Source organism: Centruroides vittatus, unplaced genomic scaffold (genome assembly GCF_030686945.1).
Source record: "Centruroides vittatus isolate TY-2023 unplaced genomic scaffold, ASM3068694v2 contig_364, whole genome shotgun sequence".
Taxonomy (NCBI): domain Eukaryota; kingdom Metazoa; phylum Arthropoda; class Arachnida; order Scorpiones; family Buthidae; genus Centruroides; species Centruroides vittatus.
In genome coordinates, this window is record NW_027122188.1 from 2,601,411 (window position 1) to 2,622,851 (window position 21,441).

The window sequence follows — 21,441 nt, forward strand, 5'->3', positions numbered from 1 at the left end:
ATAAATCACATTATTTTATATTAAAATTAATGATTTCAATATAATTATCACACGATCATTAAAATACAGAAGACGTGTTTTTTAATTAACTTTTATTATTTGTTCGTCGACTTTTTTATAATTTTACTCTGGACGTAATTTTAGTAGAAGCTGCTAGTGATTTCTACTGAAAAATAATTAAAATGGTTTTATTTCATTTATTTTTTTTAACTATTTAATTAAAATTTGGAATTAATATTATTAGATCTGTAATAATAAAATATATAACCCCACTGAGACGTTTCGTTTGTAGATTTTTTCACGGTAAATTTATAATTTCTATAGGTCATAAACAACATTATTATTTAGAGAAGAATTGAAATAAAAATGAAGTAAGACAAATGCCGGAGCATACTCTAAAGAGAAGAGAAAATTAAAAATTTTTGGTTTAAACCAGAACACGGATAATTAGCTTACGAATAGTTAAGTTAATTTATCTATGATTAATCTATACTCTCAATAAATAAACTAAAATAATTATTTTATTATTTAAATTTTAGACTGGCAAATACTAGAATAATTAGACTTCTGTATTCTAACCATTCTTTAATAAATGAAAATAAAATAAATAAAATAAACAAGACCGTCTTTTAATTTAAAATATAAATAATAAAGGTATATATAGAAAATATTACAAAAAGTAAATATTGTCTATTTTTAAATATTTAATTTATGTTAGGTTACATTCATTAAGAATAAAATATATGGCGCTAATGTTTACAAAATTCGCGTATTAATGATTAGATCATAAGTATAACAGTGATTATACATTCGTCATTAACTAGAAAAGGAAAGGAGAGATTAACTAGTGGTCTACGTTACTTACGCTAATGAAGAAACTAATTTCAATGACTAATTTACTGTATAACAAACATCCTTAATTTTGATTTAATTAAAAGATGTTTGATAAATAAATTCAATACATAAAATGAAAAATGTATTATGCAAATTACATTTATTCACAAAAAAACCACACAAAGAATTTTGTTAGATGAAATAAACAAAGCTAATTAATTTAAATTAATTGTATAAAAATTCACTTTTATATTAAATTTTAAAGTTTAAAATACGACATATTATAAATTTATTTAAATATTTCTTATAGAAAATGTGAATTCTATAATTAATTCAATGAGAATAAATCTGAAAAATGCTGATATCGTTTATTTTCTTATGAATAAAACTGAAAGGAAACAATGAAAGAGAAATTACTGCAATGTGTATTATCTATAATTCCACAAAACTTTTTCGTTTCTTTTCAATCTTTCTCCCCATAAACTATCCAATGTCAGAAAAAAAGTACATTGTCAGCGTTCTGATGGAATAATGAAGGGAAATTCTGTTTAATGGTGGATTAGGTTTTAAACCTAATTTAATGAGATTATATTATTAGCTACTTTTTTCCCTTTCCGCGTCGTTAATAAATAGACTTTTGTTGCAGAACTTATCCCCGATAGCACTGATGATGTCACGAACACGTCACGAAAGATCATTAATGTGTTTGGACTAGAAAATGGGAAAAACTTTTATGTAGTGTAATAAATAGGAAATGACGAATCGATTCGAATAATATAATAGCATCGGTTTTATTTTTATGGAAATAATAATTAGAATTTGAAAACTTACTTTTAATAATTACTTGGCACGAATGACGATATTTTTCATTAGTTATGCGATGATTATTTAAATGAAATTTGAATTCTAATTTTCTATTTAATTACTCTTTTATCAAGCTGACAATTTCTTCAACCGCGATTCTGTTATTCAATTATATTTTCGGTTATGTTCTTAATAATTAATTAAACGATTTTATTTAGTGCTTTGTTAATATATTTCTAAAATAAACACAATTAAAATTAAACAAATTGTATTCGTTATAATTTCATTAGAGATTTTTATAATATTTTAATTACTCAAAAATAATTAATTATATTTAAATATAAATTAAATACAAATTTATAAAGCCATGTTATTTTATTTTTAATATCGTCTTTATAAAATTCCATTAATTTTTTTACGTTATTTTAAAGTATAAAATTATATTCATTTGTAACCTTTTTCTTTTTAAAATTGAAAATTTGATTGAATAAACAAGCAGCTCTGTTTACATAAAGCAAAAAATATATAGATTATAAATTATTTCAATAAATTTATTTTGTTGTTGTTTTTGTTGTTGTTGTAGCCTAATGCATATATATTATAAAATACGAAGTTGTCAACATTTGTATTATTCAGTAAAATTATTTCATGTGAAAACTGTGAGTAAGAAAAACGCATAAACTCATAAATTTAAATTTTTACAATCAAAATTGTATTAATTTTTTATGTATTTTGAATTATCGCCACTTTTAATGTACAGTCATATTAGTAAACTGAATATATTTTCCTATCTATTCAATTATATTTTATATTATTATTGGTTTATTGTATATAACAGATAAAAACGGAAATACATACAGGTATATGATTTATTATTATATATTACTTATTGTTTTATTTTTATTGTAATATATAATAATAGGCTAATATTTGACGTAGACCATTATAAAATTCATATAGTTTAGAACACATAGAAAACGCTCTCACAAAAGAATGAAAATTTGAATTTACATTAAAAGTTTATGAAATAAGTAAATTAACAAAAAATTTCATTATAAAATTAGGTTAATGTTACCTTAGGTAGCCAAGATGGCGGCTCGTCTCTGATTCCAGCAAGGAAACAGTGGGACGTACTGTACGTTCTAACCTAACCTAACCTATTCTAATAATTTGGTTGCTAATAATTATGGTAATTTATTAGATTAGGTTAGGTTAGTGCTGGAATCAAAGACGAGCCGCCATCTTGGCTACCTAAGGTAACATTAACCTAAAATTACATTAAATATTGTTAAAGAATACCTATCTAACTTCAAACAAATGATGTGATTATTATTGTATAATCAATAGGAAATGAAAGCATCTTGAGCATAAGTTTTTAAAGAAAATTATGCAATTTCGGATATTAGAAAAAATAGAATATTTATAAATATCAAATAAGTGCTTTTCCGTAAAGAAAAACAGGGTAGTTAAATTATAGTGTTGAATGTATTAAATAATTAATTTATATAAATCTATTTTGTTAATTTTCAGTCGAGTTAAATTTTAACCTGTATTAATTCAACTAATTATTTTGCTTAAACATTAATGCAGTTAGGATTTTCATTGAATATAAATTTAAAAATTTAATAAACGTTATAGAAAATATTTTATAAATCAATAAATTTCATTGTAGATTGAGATTTTTCAGTTTAAACGGGGAGAATAAATTTATATATATAAATTACATAAATGGGAACACTTCGAGATTTATTTGCTTTATTCTTAAAACTCGGGCAAATTTTATGTTTATTTATATTTTTAGATAAATTTAAATCTTTGGATAACTTTTATAATTTAAGCAGATTAAATCGTGAGAGTATTTTATTTAAATCAGATAATTTGCATGCAAATTATCGTCTCTCTTTAAGACAAAACTATGAGAACAAATGTTCCAATAAATGAGTAATTAGAAAATAATCCATACTTGAGTATTCACAGATAACATAGTCCATTATGCAATTCAGTATTATCGCGTAAAGATTTGCTCCGCTGCTCGATTTAATAAAATTCTCATTTTTTTTTTTTGTGCCTAGATAATTTGTTGTGTTATTGAGGAAGCGTTTGAAATGTCTTCACGAGTTAACGAAAATGGGTCATTAAGTATATTCAGCTTGGTTATACACGCTGTAATGTAACGAACTTTTTAAATGTGTTCTGAATAAACTTAATCTGATAAAATATATATCAAAAGTTTCATTTGAAAACTTATAAAAGTTGAAAAATACTACAAATGGTATTTACGAATCTAAATATTATATTAAGTATTCTGTATAAAGGAAATCAATAATATATATTTTGAATAATTTAACTGTTTATTATTGGAATTTATAACTGGAAAAATTATAACTAACGTTAAAACTATTGTATATATATATATATATATGCAGTACATATGCGATGTATATGTTTAATTTTTTCCAAATGATCAATGTGTGGCAAAGGCTACTAATGGATCGATATTATTTACGGAAATGTTATCGTATGCCTAATAATCAATATTACTTCGAGCTAATTTTGATAACGAAACCAGAAGATTGCCATAAAATATTTCTCAAAATAAATTGTTTCATTTAATAAAGAGATTAATTATAAATTCCGTTACGTTAGAGATCTTTTACAAAAATAATGTGGAAGATCTTATAAAATATTCATGCATCAAAACTTTTTTATTTTCAATGAAGTACGAAGCAATCATAGAAGAGTTCCGAACAAATCTACTTTAAGTTACATCAATTAGACAGCATATTTATAGAAAAACCAAAACAACTACTACGGTAATAAATGCAAAATGAGACTATTAAGTTACAACATATTTACTCTAGCCTATCATAATTTCAGAAAATGACTACTTAGCAGATCATTTTTCCAAAATGGTTATTTGGTTTGAATCGATTTCACTGTTAGATAATGCATGCTCACACGCTCACACTCTTTTCTATACTTTTAAAACGTTATACTATATTTAAATTACACCGTCTGTTGTGTATGTATACACATAATTTACAATATGTACGTTAAAATTCAATCGATTGCTGTATTTTTAATTTAATGTTTAATTTTTGTAAGAAAGCCAAACATTATATCTGTTAAAATTTTATTTATTTATTCTTTTCTCTAGAAAAGATTTGATGACACTCGGAAATAGCAGCAAAAGAAAAATTGACACTATTCATCGAGTAAATTTAAGTGCCTCAATAAGTGTACAGTACATGAGGTATTTTTGAAGTATCTTAACAGATTAAAAGCAAATTGCTCTGAACATTCGAGTTACTATAATAATAATTTAAAATTTTATTTTGTGCTTTATACGATAAAATCTGTTTTATTTTCAAATGATTGATCGAAAGACAAATTTTTATTAAAAATTATCGATTTTGTATGGTATTTATTTAATAATAATAATAATTTAATTTATCTTTAAGTTTATTATTAATACTAATCTTCTTTATTCATGAGCAGTTCAGTTCAATTAATTCATTTTTATTCAAATTTTACAGTTTGAAGATAAAATCTATTGTAATATTAATTTACGTTGTAGTTGTTCATAAATAAATTTTATTACTGAATTAAAGCAACAAGATAATTAATAATAATTCGGCATACACACTTTCAAGATTTGAATTTATTAAGTAAACTTCAGTTAATGTTATAGATAAATAATGTTTCTCGAATATACCTCCAAATAAATGGATTACTTAACTATAAAGATAAAATTTCTTCTATTATACGGAATTTATTTTATAATTTTAAAAAATTATAAAATATATAAAAATTCAATTATTTAATGATAATAATCTTTAATGCTATTATATAAATATATAAAATTTAGTATATAAGTAAGCCAGCCATACGATTTACTTAAATTAAAATCTCCAATCGATTAATAAATTAATATTTAAATAAGGTAAATTATTAATGTAATGCCATTATACGAACGATCATATTTCTCGACAGATGGCAGCACATTTAATATTACATATTGTATAAACGTATAAAAACCTCCCATAGAAATATACACAGAAGATCTCATCATAATTTTTTAATTGCCAATGAGAAAATTACTTTTGTTTCCATAAAAATTTTCCAAAAGCTAATCCAATTTGGAATATCATTAACGTTATTTATATTTAATAAAAAAAAATTAGATAATAAAAATTTCGAGATAATATCTTTTTTTTTTCCTCCTCCTATTCGGGTGTTTTGTTTAGAAAGCGTTTGTTAGTAATTAGAAAGTGTCGCGCATCGTGTTCGTTACGGCTAAGTTGTTATTTGTTAGCAAACAGAAGGATATTGCTTAGTGTAGTGTAAAGTAGAGACAGTTTACAACAGCAACAATCTAACTTGGAGCATACGTAAAGTTTCTGTAATTGGCTAGAGAGATGGTCTTAAGAGCTGCGCAGGTCAGATCGGATGTGGAACAGGTTGACAGCCAACCAACCTCACACAACACCTGCCCGTCTGCGCCAGTTGCTCTCAGCTTGTGTTGTGACGCGTTGTGGAACATAAAGTGGAATTTTCCTGACAAGTGAATTTTTCTTCGAGAGACGGATGCTCCGGAGGAATCATCCAAGGTGAGAAAATATCAATATTTGTTTTTCTTGGATATACTTCCATTTTACTCTCGTTGCGACAAGTGGCAGTTTGGTCAATAATGCTCAACTGGCGACCCATTGGCAAGGGACATTTTCTGATTGATTAAGGGACTTGTGGTGAATTCGATCGTATTAAATGTTAGTTGAAAAATCTCATTCCTTTTTTTTCGATTTTTACCTCGATTACATTTCATACCATCAGAACTTGACCTTTTCAAAATAAAAGAAAATGCTTTTTGGCCCTCTTTTTTCCTGTTTCATTACATTGAGTATATAAATAAAGTACGAGGCATCTTCGGAAGACATGTCAATGTTTACTTTTTTATTTTCAGTGTTGCGTTGCAACTACTGTTAACAGAATAAATAAATGCTTTTAATACCATTTAATATACAGTATTAATCTTTTTAAATCAATTTTTTATAAACTTTTTTCATTAAAAAAACGTTTTCAACATATTCTTTAGGAACTGATTATTTTTAATCGGCCAAAAGAAAACCACTTGTTAATCCTTATTCTTCTTGTTATAATGATATCATTACAGCAATTCTATATATATTTTTCACTTATCACAATCGTTTTATCCCGCAATAAATAAGCAGAAAATAGTTTCTGCTTATTTATTGCGGGATAAAACGATTGACGTGTCATTTTTGTTTTTCATTGTTCACAAAATTACTATTTCCTTTTGTAATTAACATTGGATTTTGATGAATGATACTCTTAATATCGGTTAAGATAACAACAATACAATTAAACTAATGCTGACAATCCAACAGTAAAGATTATTTTTATAAATTATATTATAAATCGTGGAGAAGCTATCAGTTAAGAATATCTAATAATATACATAACTTATTATATGTTATAAACATTTTATTAATAGGAACATCATCAGTTTTCTAGCAGGATTATAAATTAAAGTATGAACATTGTAAAAAAGTTTTTCTTCTAAAGTAATTTATTAGAAGAGATAATTCCTATATTTAAAATAATTATTTTTATTTTATAAGGAAAAATTTAGTGAGATATCATTTTAAATATGCTTATAATAAAGATATTTAATTATTTTCCAGTAGTTTTAATAATTTTTTTCTAAAAATAACCAGATCCTGCATTTTTCTTAATCAAATTAATCTGTATTATCTTTATTAATTTAAAAATTTTATTTGAAAATATTAATGACGAATAAATCTAGTTGAAAATATAATAAAAATTATTCCTTTTTTATTATATTTCCAATCAGATTTATTCAATTGATACATTTTTACAAACACTATTGAGAATTTCTCATAAGCTCTATTTATAGTTTCCATTTTTTAATTACAGTATAACTGTAAAGTTATTTTTGAAGAAAATAAATACAATCGAAATGTAAATCGAAAGTGCTTTTCATAATTTAATTAAGAATTATTTTCTCATTTAGAAATAAGATTTCTTGTTGATGGTGATGTTAGAAAGTTTTCAGTTCAGTAAAGAGAGTATGTAAATTCTAATATATCGTAATGTAAAAAGTATATCATAAAAAAACGGCTTAAAATACATTTGATTTTAAAGACGTAAATACGTCAATTTTTTTAGAAAGTTTGCGAAAACAGAAGTTTAATAATTGCATGTTTCGAAACTCATACAAATTATATGTGCCAATAAGTTCGAGTCTAAACGATTTCGGAAGTTATAAATTCGTTAAATAGTCGTCCCTTTATTCCTATTCGTTTAGAAAGTGTGCAACAACATAATTCCGAATTGCATCGAAAATCATTTATATCCCCTTTTACAATCCAATAAAATCTATTCCCAATTTAACGGCAATTTTGCAGACTATATTTTTACTGAACTGCAGCAATACTTTATACAGAGCACTATAACTTTTACGTTTTAGTCTGAAGTAATCCTAGCTTCTTTATTATTGTTTGTGTATTATAGTTTATTGAAATGCAATTTTAAAAATTGTAGACCTATAAATTCCAACTGTCTGTTCTTTCTTCATCTAGAGAACGGAGTTATATAATTGAAAATCAAGACCGAATATGGAAAGCGTAGGGCAAGAGGTTCCGATTAACTATATTATAGGAACTAATAGGCTAAACGTGATTCAATTCAAAAATTTTTCTCAGAACGGTGTTACACAGATGAACGACACGACTGTTTTGTTATCGGAAAAAGTATAGTGTACACAGGCAAGACACTACACATTTTAAATTAAAAATTGTAGTCCAGCATTGTGGCGATGTCACAATAATTTTTGCTCGTATATTACTACTTTAAACATCAAAATTTCACACAAATAATATAATTAAAACGCGAGCAAGATATACTTTAATCTTGATGTAATAAAACAAACGAAAATGATAAATGAATACTTTTGTCACTGAAAAAATTATCAATTTTAGTTGTAAAAAGTAAATAAATAAATAAAATACAGAACGAATTTAAGAAATATTACGACAGATTTTATACAACTTTAAAATATATCTAACTCGAGGTGGAGTATTTGGATGTCTGACGCTGGACCAAATCTTGTTTATAAAAATATGTTCACTCTCGTTTATAGATTCTGGAATATATTACTCAAAAATTTATGCTTGAAACTAAAAATTTAATCTGGTTCCTAAAAATATTCTGCTGTAGCATTCTAGTGCGAAAAATCAGTGCAGTTTTGCTCTTTAGAATGTAGAAGATAAATTATTAATCAGAAATTCCAAGATTGAACATTTTCACAGCACTTAAAATAATCTTTTATATGTATATAGACTAAATTGCAAATGTAATATATTCCTACAGCTCTGTAGGTAGTTGACATTTTATTTTCTTAAATAAAATATTCACTTTTTATAAGTAATTATATAAATCAAACTACTCTTGTAGATATGAAAATTGCATTTTCTTTGATGTCATAAGAAGAATAATCTTGTGATCAATAAAATATTTCTGTAAGTGGTTTTAATTATATCTAATTAGTAAATATGTATATATATATTTTTTTTAACGTTTTGCTTACAAAAATAAATTTTATTTCGTAATTTTATCAAATTTTAAAACGTATTGATCGATTGAAATAAAACAGGAAATACTATAATTATATTAAATACAATCGACATATTCTTTGATAATACTTCAAGATGAATTTTGTATTTTTTTTCTGTTAATGATTGTACGAAAAATATTGTAATATTTAAATTTACGACAAAATTTGTTTACATAAGACCTTGCATAATTATTAATAATATATTCTTTGCATGAGAGTGTTTATATTTGTTTGACCAGATGCAAATTCGTCCAAACTTCTGAGAAAATATAAAAATCAAATTAAAAAATATACCTAATCAATTTGCATGGTTAAAGAATTTAAATTAAAGATATTAATTTTAAAGTTTTAAGCTTTTAAGAAAGATTAAATGTAAAATTTTTATAACAATTATGAGTTAAATTATTATTTAAAATGCAATATTTATAAATTGTAATTTTGTTTCTAAATTTTACAAAGAGTGACAATATTTAAAATTTTTCAAAGAATTCTAATTTAAAAGACAAAGCAACACAATTTATTCAAATACAGTAATATTTTTAGGGATTTTAAAAGCCCCCATTCTGTCTACATCTACACTTCATCTTTCTCTAATTAAAACACATTGTGCATCAAATTTGGCTGTTTAATTTCGAAGATTTCAAACATTAAGAGGATATTTAATCTTCATTTCGAAAGCATAAGTTTATGAATAAGCATTCGATAAATCTCATTTCTTTAATCCTAATTTCATAGCATCTTATTAAATTTTTTTATTACTTATTTTTAAATTTTTACAATCTCTAATATTCTTTTGTGTCACTTTATAACCGAGACGAATTAACACAGTGTCATTTGATAAGGCGAAGGACTTTATCACATCGTATTCTGGACAAATTTAGCTATTTCTAAACTTAACACATTAAATTGACTATTATAAGCAAGTACTTAAATTCTTAAATTTATGGAATGGTAATTCATAAAGTGGGTTCTAATGATTATTAATTTCATCAAACTTAACTGTATAGACTTAGCTGCGATTTCGTTTCTTGTTCTATACATAACAAAATAACAAAAATTCCTTTTAGATATTAAATTTATCAAGAGAGCAATATAACATTATATAAGTAATTTATAGTTTTTCTATGTTTTAAATTAAACTATTTGGTACAATTTTGTCTCGAACTTTTATTTGTTTGCTTTATTCAATACATTTTTATATGCGGTTATTAAAAAAAAATGGATTTTCTTTGATTTTTGTTCAGAAGGTAGGGCCTTAAACGAAATTATAACGCGTGAAATTATATTTATTATATAATTTTTTAGTTATTCTTTTCATTGAAATTCGCTGCTTGATGTTAAATGTTTTTACTTTATTCTTTTTACAAATTGTTTATCGGAAGTTTGGAATACGTGATCATCTTAATTCACAATGAGTCTTCGGGATGAACGTTTTGCTTGCACAAGTAGCGATAAATGTTATTCTTTTCGAGGTAGAATAACTTGTTCAGAATAGCTGTAATTGTTCTAATCATTCAAGATGACGATTCTTATGGGAACTACTTTTCCACTATTACCGAAATATATAGAGATAACAAGTGAGTTAATGTTATTTCCAAGGCTAAATTTAAATAACATCATTTTAGATCTCTCGAAAATTCTCTTTTTTAAAAAAAAGTACTACGCCCTTTTAACATTACCTCCACACCCTTACCCATTTCTTACTTTTTTGATTGAATTTCATAGGATATTAATTGTATAACGATTTCTTCTATCTACTTAAAGGTTCTTATAGATATTTTAACATAATTACGTGGATATTTCTGATTAATATTTCAATAAAGATATATATAGCTATCTAAAATATTTTAGTTGAAAATAATCAAATTTATCTTTGTTTAGATCGATAAAAAAATAATATTCTACATTATAAACAGTTATCTAATATATTTTAAGGCTTATCATCTTTTCAATAAATTACATTATTATCTGTAGGATAATGTAGTAATAGAATGTGAAGAACTAAACCGATTTATTAATTTTATTCTTTAAATCTGCTATATTTAGTACATTAAAATCGAATTATAAAAATATTTAAAATTATTTATCCATAAATAAAATGGTTTAATTATAAAGAAGATATCTTTTATCACTTTCATTTCTGTTGAAATCGAAGAAATTTATTCGACAATTACATTAATTTACGCTGATGAATGCACGGGAATGGCATTCAATGTAAATTACACGAACTAATCTTTTCTGAATCACTCATTGACTATTGAATAGTTCTTGGTTTTATCGAAATTGTCTTCAATTGATTTCTTTCAATTGACACTTTCTTTATATAAGCTTAGAATGGAACCACACATATTTCTTTTTCAAATACATAGTTGACAACTGATAAATATTTTCTGACAGATATATTTTTCTTATTTTTTTTTTTTTAAAGGAGTAAAGTATATTTCGAATTTAAAATAATTACGTCATAATATTTTTAACTGCAGTTTAATTATCAAAATTATTTGAATATTATACAGAAATACTGAAAGAAACACGATAGAGTTAATTACATGTAAATACCTTATACAATGTTAATTTACATAAAAATGAAGTCAGTTAACTAAATTAGATTCTAAAAATAGTCGAAACCAGTTTGAAAGTTCTATACTGGTATAACAAATAGTAATAATATACTGTTTATATAATACAGCTCTGGAAAATTTTTAAAAAAATCGCCAACCGCTTCGCTAGTTTTACATTTTTTTTTTTTTTTTTTTTTTTGCCATTTCAAATTATTTATCGACCCCCTGTTTTAATTGCTAATTAATGCAGAAGCTGGCAGCCTTATCAGTTTGTAATCTGGAAAGCAAAAGTAGAAATAGAAATCATTTTTGAATACTGTCGCCACTTTTTTAATACGTAAGCCAAATGATCTTTTACAGATATTTTGTTTCCAATTTCAATTGGCTAGAATCATAGCAAACCATGTAAACACGCTAACATTTTACATATTTTTATTATTAATATAAGTGGCATTCAAAGTATTTTATGTCTATACTGCATTGTCCTATTTGTTTAGTTAGCTGCCTAATTTCAGATATTCTTCCCACATTTCTACACGATTCTATGAAATTAATTATAGAATCGTGTAGAAATATGGAAAAAATATCTGTACGAAATTTTTAATAGAAGTTCTTTACTAAAATCACTTGGTTTACGAATTAAAAAAGAAGTAACAGAATACGTGTAATCCGAATCACAATAAAATAATCATTTTTGAATAATTATTTAACGAATAATTCCGAATAACACATTTTATCACAATGCTTAAACAGTATTTCAAATGTTCTGTCATGTCCAAATTTTTATGCTTTAGTCAATTGAAAAAAAAAAACATCACAGTGAAAAAACCTGTCACCTCAAAAGAATTCCTCAAATTTTCTGTCAGTCGATAAAAAATTCCCAATGTGGAAACTCTGGGCGGCATCACACGATGGCGGCCTTCGGTTCTCAAGGTCACTTCCTGCTTTCCTGTTCAAACTTGCCACATGAAGTAACAACATCTCTAGGCGTTCTGGTGCATGGCACAGGAGCTCAACATTCCGCTGTTTTTCCTCAAGCGTGCTTTGTGATTCAATTTCACGCTAAACGTCGAAATAAGCGGACAAGGATTTATCGCCACTTCAATAAAAAAAAATATCGCCAAGTGGTGATTTTGGCGCTGTCAACGCACCCCTGTATATATACAGAAATGCATAGATGAAATGAATATATATTTGTAGATATATAAAAAATAATAATAATAATAATAATACTTAAATTGTGCCATGGTGTTGAATTCGAGTGTTCTTAAACACAACCATTAGGAAACCAAATTAGATTATTTAAAAAATGGAGTAATATTTTTAATTTTTGTCTCTACTTCTTATTATTTTTTGGAAATGATTCGAACTGGAAACACATTTTAAGATTGTAAATCATTCATAATCAAATTCAGTCCGACGAGATGTGTTAAATTCTTTTGTAAATCCACAATTTATACCGAATTTACTTTCGTAATTTGTTCTTTTATGGTTTGGTGTCAATTTCTTTTTCGTCTATCTTTTGTACCAGAATCAAACTTCTTAAATTCGGTAATCAATTTTCGCTTTTGTTTCATAGACAGATCAGCCATATTGTCGAATGTTCATTTGTCTTCCAATTTAGATCGTTAAAAGTTGTTTAGATCATCTTTTTTTCTGTTTCTAACTGATTGATCGTTACTGTTAACAATACGAAACAAGTCTATCATTTAAAAATTGGTTGTATTCTTTATAATAAACTTTGAAATGGTATGAAGTTAATACTTTCTAGCAATTTAAAATTTCTTTTCTAACAATATCCTAAATTTGTAAAGAATATACTATTTTCATTTTAAATAAATTCAATTAATTGGGCTTAATGCGTAAAGATTACATTACGAGAGTTTAATTACTGTAAAAAATAATAATTTATGAAGTAATTCTTGTTAATGTAATTAACAATTTTATTGCAAAATAATTTGAAAAATTACAAATAAGTAATTAATAGCAAAATATTAAATAAGACCAATTTTTATGAAAAAGAATTATAATAATTACTGGTATATGCTAACAATAGAATAATTATTACGGGTAATAAATTTATCTTGAAAACAATACTTTAAATATTTTAGTTATTTCCATATATATATATAAAAAAAAACTTTTACTTCGTTAATTTGTTAGCTCATCCGATAAAAATTGTAGAATACTTTTATTTAATTGGATCTCACTCGGTTTCTTAAATAGGATTAAAACTTTAACTCGATAAATGATAAATCAAAATTGACGTTGAAACTCTACAAAGGCTTTACGAAGTAAAAGATCATTTTCTTGTCATTTTTTGTATCCGTTAAAAAGAATTTTAGTTTAAAAAATCTCTTAAAATGTATACATTTATAAAAAAAAATTATTTTAAGATTATTTTTACTGATTAAATTATCAAGGATTATTTATTCGATAAGTTTTTAATATTCTTTAATGCCTTTTAAAGGATTTTTGCGAAGAATAAAAATAAAAACGATAGAACAAATACTTTGTTGACTTCTCTGAGATAATAAAGCTTTTGACATTGACTCAATCACTCCATTACTCAATTACTTATCGTCGGGCTTTTTCGATCGGCAAGTAGAGTCCAAATTGGAAGTACGTATATTCAATTTAACGTGGATGAAAGTTGAAATGCAATATAGACCATATAGTCTACTGTATATTATTCTTCGGACAGAATAGATTGACAGGATTTTTTTTTACGACTCAAAATTGTAGCAATTGTTTCGAGAGATTTCAAAATAGAAACTTGATGTTTACTTCTCACTACAGAGATTGTAATATAAAAAATTTTAGGTGCTATATTTAAACGTTTTGTTTATAAAAATAAGAATAGTAACATAATATATTACTTAATTTTAATTTAATAAACTCATTAAACTGTTTTGGTTTTGTTTTAGTGAAGGACAAAGAATCAAATTTTGATATATTGACGTTAAAAATAAATTTGTAAATGAAATTTAATTGATATCAAGTTTCTACGGAATTTTAACCGTTTAAAACCCATTGGACAAAATTAAATAATGTTTTAAAAGTTTAATGAAATCAATCAATTAAAATAATGAACTGTATTAAAATCTAGTTAAATTATATTACCTTTTGATAGAATACTTCAGCGAATTTAGTGAATTAAGAAATAATTAGATCATATACTTCTAGAAAATCGTATTAAAAGTACTTTTATACACCAAATCAGAATTATCGAAGCTCTTAGGTTAATAGACGGCAGAGAAGTTCTGAATAAAGGATAAGCAAATCCACAATAGACGAACTGTTAGATAATCCTGGATGATCGCTGACCAAAGATACATCCAATTCTCTATTGAAGTGAACGGAAATTTACTTGTTCTTTGTTAATTAAGTTTCTGTTCGGATAATGCTCTTGGCTTCTCTTTGTTTAGATCTTCAATCAGCACTCTAACCTTGTTTGTGAGAAGATAGAAAAAAAAATTAAATCATTTTTTAAATGTTAAAAACACTATTTCGTCTTAAGTATTAGTTGTAAAATATAGGCAATATACAGTATAGTAAAATCATTTATATCTCTATCATCGGCAGTACAGTTGTATGGTATATTATAAATGAGATCGTGAAATAAACAGTTTGTCATTGTCGTTTCGCTATGGTATTTACATCGATTAGTTGTTTGGCCGTGTTAGTACAGTGAAATTATCTGCTGTTTGCAGGTGCACACCTACTCTAACATCTACCTATTTCTTCTTTATGTAGTAGTTAGCTCTGGATCATAAAAAATTTGCAAACTTCCCGTGCCTTCAACCGTAAAATTGAACATGTATCTCGTTGAATATCTTCTTAATAGATATAAGCCAGCCATTCTTGTTGCCATTGTCAGCTGGGTGATACGGTTAGATTTAATTTACGCATCTCTTTATGTTACTTTCTGAGAGAATTTCTAAGAGAACTTCGCCAGTCTAGTTAGATGGAAAGTATTTCTTTCGAAGAAATTAGCTGGATACATGAAGTGGTAGGAATTTCTAAATAAAGAATCAGGAATTCCTTAATCTAAATTAAAGAACGAACATTGTGAACTACAAGTCCATTCTTCTATCACAAAAATTAAGTAATAACAATTTTAATAAAATTTATTAACAATTAAAAAATCTCAAAAAACTATTTTTAACAAATTAGAATTTAAAAACATGATCTTATTCACAACAATAATAAAATAAATAAATGTTTCATTTAGTGTAAACATATGTTTTAAAAATATATTTACATAAATGACTTTTTCCCAAAGAAATATTATTCGACTTAATTCCTGAAATTAATTTTTAATATTTATATTACAATTTCGACTTTATTTATTATTTATCATATTACATCAATATTTCTAATTATACCTGAATTAATTGATAAATAAACTATGGCGATTATATCTTTTTTAAAGATGTTTTCTCATTTTTACACTATTTAAAAACAATTCGAAATAATATTAGCTTATTTTAACGAATATATTCATGGTTTTCGATACATCTTCTCTTCCAATACATTTAAACATTTTAAAGATTAATCAAATGTAACTTAATAATTTCTCTTGTGTTTAAATTTTTTCATTATAAAGCTAAACGTATCTTAGCTAAGTTTTCAGATTAAAGAAAAGTCGTAAATTTTAATACGTGAAGTAAACAATTTGGATAAAATTTATATAATTTATATACTTTTATTTCTTATTGTTTTATTTCCCTTGTGAAATTGAATTTAATTAAATATTTATCTCTTTATTCAAAAACTATGCTAATATTTTCAAGAATATATTTAAAGATAATAGAATTAATAAAGAATAAATATTGTGCCAAAAAGTATACGTAAATAATTGAAAACACACACACAAATACCATATAATTATTGTAAGTGTACAAATTGCATTAAAATTATAAATTAAAGTAAAAATTAAAGGATAAATTAGAATTCGACAATAGAATTTTGATATCGCTGATCAAAATTATTCTAATCAAGTATTTAATATTATATGAAATGTAGTAGAAAAATTTTATTAAAACATAACATAAAACTTTCTAACAATTGAAGTAGGGGATATAAATAGAATGTACTGTAGTTTAGAATGTAGTAATATGTAAAAAGTAAATTATCTTTATAGAAATTATAAGATTTGTAAAAAGACAGTCTGAACACTAAGGTGCTTCGACAAAGATTATGGAATGAAATATATTTTTTTTAAATCTAAACAACCAACCAATACTATGATTGTATGCTTTATTGTGCCATCACAGATTCATTTATGAATATAATTTTACAATAACATTAAACTAAGTTCAAACATTCAAACATTAAATTTATCAATGAATTGTGAAGAATGTTAAACAATGATGTCCATAAAGTTTATGGAATTTCGTAACAAACATTCTAACTTCTTCGAATAATTGACTTCTTATTCAGTCTGAAAACACCATATACATGACGTTCCGTTGAAGTGATTAGTTTTTGTAGTTTTTATCACATACAGTGGAACCTCGCTTAACGATCACCTTGCACAACGAGTATTTCGCATAACGAGCAAACAAATTGTTAAAAATTCTCGCTTAACGAGCGATATTTCGCATAACGAGTGATGAGGCGAGGGGAAGTCCCGAATTGTGCGCATGCGGCTTGCTCTATCAGTCTGTGTTTAGCACTCGTTCCGCTGGCATGTTAGTGTCGCTTGTGATCACATATTTTTCCAAACTTGTGTTCACAGGTATTACTTATAAACATCAACAGCCATAGCCCGTTATATAATAAACACGCCAAACGATATGCCAAATTCTTGGGTCATTAAATTTAATGACTGATTCCAAATGAAATTTTAGAAATGTTTGAATTAAAAATTAACTATTTATAATTATTAAATTTAATACGAGATGGAAACATAACTACCTACGTCTAGTCAAATTAATTAATTTCTAATATTTAATTATAGCGTTTATATAACATAAGAATTTGGCATATCGTTTGGAGTGTTTATCAAACATATTAGCTGTAATTTTTTTTTGTTTCTGCAAATCGAATCCTCATTCCAGGATGGTTCATTCCACGCTAGAAGAAAAGATGATGATGATAATTCACTCTCCTTAACAGTGTATATTGTAATTTTTTTTAAAATAAACGTTATACATAAAACATTAGAGCATTTTTCGGCGTGGAACGCATTATCTTATTTTACATTAATTTCTATGGAAAAAATTTGTTTCGCTTAACGAGTGTTTCGCATTACGAGTAAGACTCTGGAATGAATTGTGCTCGTTAAGCGAGGTTCCACTGTACACTATTCCAGCATTTTGATTTCAAGCCTTCTCCACAGGAATGCTGTTTTCCATATACATTTACCTGCCTCGAAACTATTTCCCATAGATTCTCAATTAGATTTAAGGCCACTTCATAGCTTTAATACTTTTTTCTTTAAACAATATTTGAGTTGAGAGGGAATTATGAATGAGTGCATTATCTTCACGAAACACCCAATTTTCTCCTCCAAATGTACAGTACTTCGAACAGGAAATAGAATCTTTTCAAGCATTTTTTGATATTCTTCTGACTTCTGTTTGTCACTGATGAATATTATTGGAGTTTTAACATGATATATCTCCAAAAGCTTCTCAAACCACGACACTTCTGCCTCCTTGATGACCACTGTAAAAAGTCTTACGTTCTTTTCTCGAGTTATATCAATAACTAGCCCAACAATCAGGTCCATCTATCTATTTCTTTTCATCACCGAACAAGACTTTTTCCATTATTCCGTCCATGACGTGTTATCTGGACAATTCATTCTTGCAGTAATGTGCTTTGACTTTATAGATGGTTGTTCGGCCATTTAATGTCAACTACATGTGCAGTTGCCTTCAATCTGTTGTGTACAGTGTTTTAGACATTTTGCCTTCAAAAGCATCAGCTGCTTTTCTATAGAATAGTTGTTATTGGTCACCAATTGCAAAATATGTCGGTCATTTCTAGATGTCGTCACCGTTGATCTACCACATCTAACTTGTATGTTTAAGCATTCCAATTTTCACTTTTCTGAATTATCTAATATATTCCCGAAGGCGATTTTTTTCCTATTCTATAACAATGTTATACACCCTTCAATCTTCATTTTCCAAAGTTTTATAACCTCTTCCTCGCCGAATTGTTTCAATTTCAAAATATTTGTGATCACATAAACTTATTTATACAATATGGCTTTTGATAGACTAAAATGTTCTGGAAGAAGATTCTGGAATGATTAAAAATTTAAAAATAATTTATATTTATTTTTAAAGCTATAATGAATGTCCATAAACTCTTTGGACACGCCATTTTAAAGAAATATATATTTTTTTATATACTAAACTACATTTTATTTGTGCCCCCTTTTTCAATTCTTGGAAATTTTCATTCTTAAAACTATTTTTGGAAGTGGAAAAGTATTTTACATAACTCAGATTTATTCAAATTTAATACAGGTTTATACATAATAAATATAGTAGATATAACATAATTAAGTGAAATTATTTTAAAGTATTATTGCCAATATTTATGTATTAAATATTGGCAATAATGTCTTATTTATTAATAAAAAGTATTTTCTTATATTCGGGTTATTTTTCTGTGTTTCTTACTGCTTAACAGAACTAAATCCATATTTTGTTCCTAAGTAAGATTTAATATAAAATATTCTTTTCCAAAAGGTATTTCTGTTTATATGACTAAAATTCTTTCTAGAATTTTTCAAAAGCTTTCCTTGAATGTTCTAAACCTTCAAAAATAACAAGGAACAGAATATGTATTCAAAATAGTGTAATTAATGTAATGTACAAGATTCGAAACAATAATTATTAAATTACAATTCATTAATGGGAAGAACAATTACTTAATTTTTCTTGTAGCCTTGTTTTACTTTAATAAAAATTATAAGAATAAAGAAATTAATTTTAATCGTTTACTTCTTTTAGATAAGAAAATAGTTTCAGAAATGCGAAAATCACCACTAATTAAATATCTATCTCATACAATTATACAAGTCGTCTTCCCCATTAAATGGCACCGATTCCGATGTGGTCAATCTTAATTAAAAAATTATTATGTATTAACTTTAAATAAAAATTCATCGAAAATGGGGAATAAAATAGAAATAGAACTGATGTACTCGATGAGAAAATGGTCGTCATATCTAATTTTGTGAACCACCTTCTATTAAATCGTAAGTTAAAATCAAATGTTGATTCAGTGGCGGATACGAGAGAAAATCTCAAGAGGAACGATTTTTAGTTTGTGTAATAAAATCAACAATATTAATTACATTTTATAATTACTAAAGACAGCTTTACCGCCATCATCTTTCATTTTTTAAAGCCGACTGAGGTTTATCATCCGTTTTAAAAATCGTGCTCATTTTATAAAGTAAATTAATTTAAAACTATAAACATATTCATAATGAAAGCTTGTCTTAGCAATGAAAAATGTGTGAGCGATGGCTTCGTGGCCATCAACTGGATCCGCGCTTGTCTCGATTAATTTTAAGAAGCTCCCACTATCGAATGTACAAGATTTCATAAATAATACTGTTTCTTGTGGGATTCATACGTTTGAATATTTAAATACGAATAATTTGGTAATGGACCAGAAATAAAATGTAAAGTATAAGTTTCTGGAATTTCAAATGGCACATTCTTTGTAATTACGTACACCTTATTTAAAATTCGAGCGTACTATCAGAAATATAATTAACTAAGAATGGAAATGTTTATCAGTAAAATGTTTAAAGAATAAGCAATTTTAATCTGTTTGATTAAATATTTAAAATATTTTTGTATATATATTTTACACAAATCCGAAAATTCTGATTTATTTGCAGGGGAGTTATTTTAATAGAAATGTATGATAGTCTTTTTAACAGATGCAAGGTGATTGAAATCTGATGAAAATCTAACGTGGTGAAGCGTTAGTCGCTTTCAACATTGATAAAAAAAAATCTAGTATGTTGTCTAGTTTAAATTCTAAAATATTGCTTCTTTAAACAAATAAAATCGAATGGAGATACTTTTCTTGCATCCGTATAAACCTTACTGTTAAACCTATTCTGTCGTCTCCCCTGGATTAGTTTGTCACTTTAAGCAAGCTTTCCATCTTCCAATGTATCCTACTAGGAAGTGGGATTTACTCTGCAATTGTTAGAGATTCGACACACATCTATATATGATGACACTTTCCGACTGACGACGAGACGAACGTCACAACCAATATATTTCATTTCCTACTTATTAGACTGAACATACGGCAAAAGCATATTGAGACAAAAATTTAGAAAATACTTAATTAAAATTATAAATACACTTTTTTTTCGTAGGCAGTCTTCTTTCACTGAAGGCATGTTTTGTATAAGGGAAAAGATTAATTGGTTTCGTTTCTTCACTATTTATTGAATTTCGTCCAGGGTAATTTTGAATTTCTTGTACATTTATTTCAGCGTTAAATTTTTAACTTTTTTTTCAAGTTCTTGTTGCTTTAATGGTAGATTCTTCGCTCGAAAATTAAAATTAACGATTTTGTTTTTTTTTTTTA

At 25.9% G+C, this 21,441-nt stretch overlaps 1 protein-coding gene across 1 annotated transcript in view; it reads left to right on the forward strand.

The window, feature by feature from the left end:
- Window positions 1–6,109: 6,109 nt before the first annotated feature.
- The window catches only part of LOC136975101 (SCY1-like protein 2), a 110,555-nt gene continuing 95,223 nt past the window's right edge, over window positions 6,110–21,441 (forward strand). Inside the window, exon 1 of the mRNA XM_067270101.1 lies at window positions 6,110–6,248. The gene's annotated coding sequence lies outside the window, so the exon portion shown is untranslated. The remainder of the gene's footprint in view (window positions 6,249–21,441) is intronic.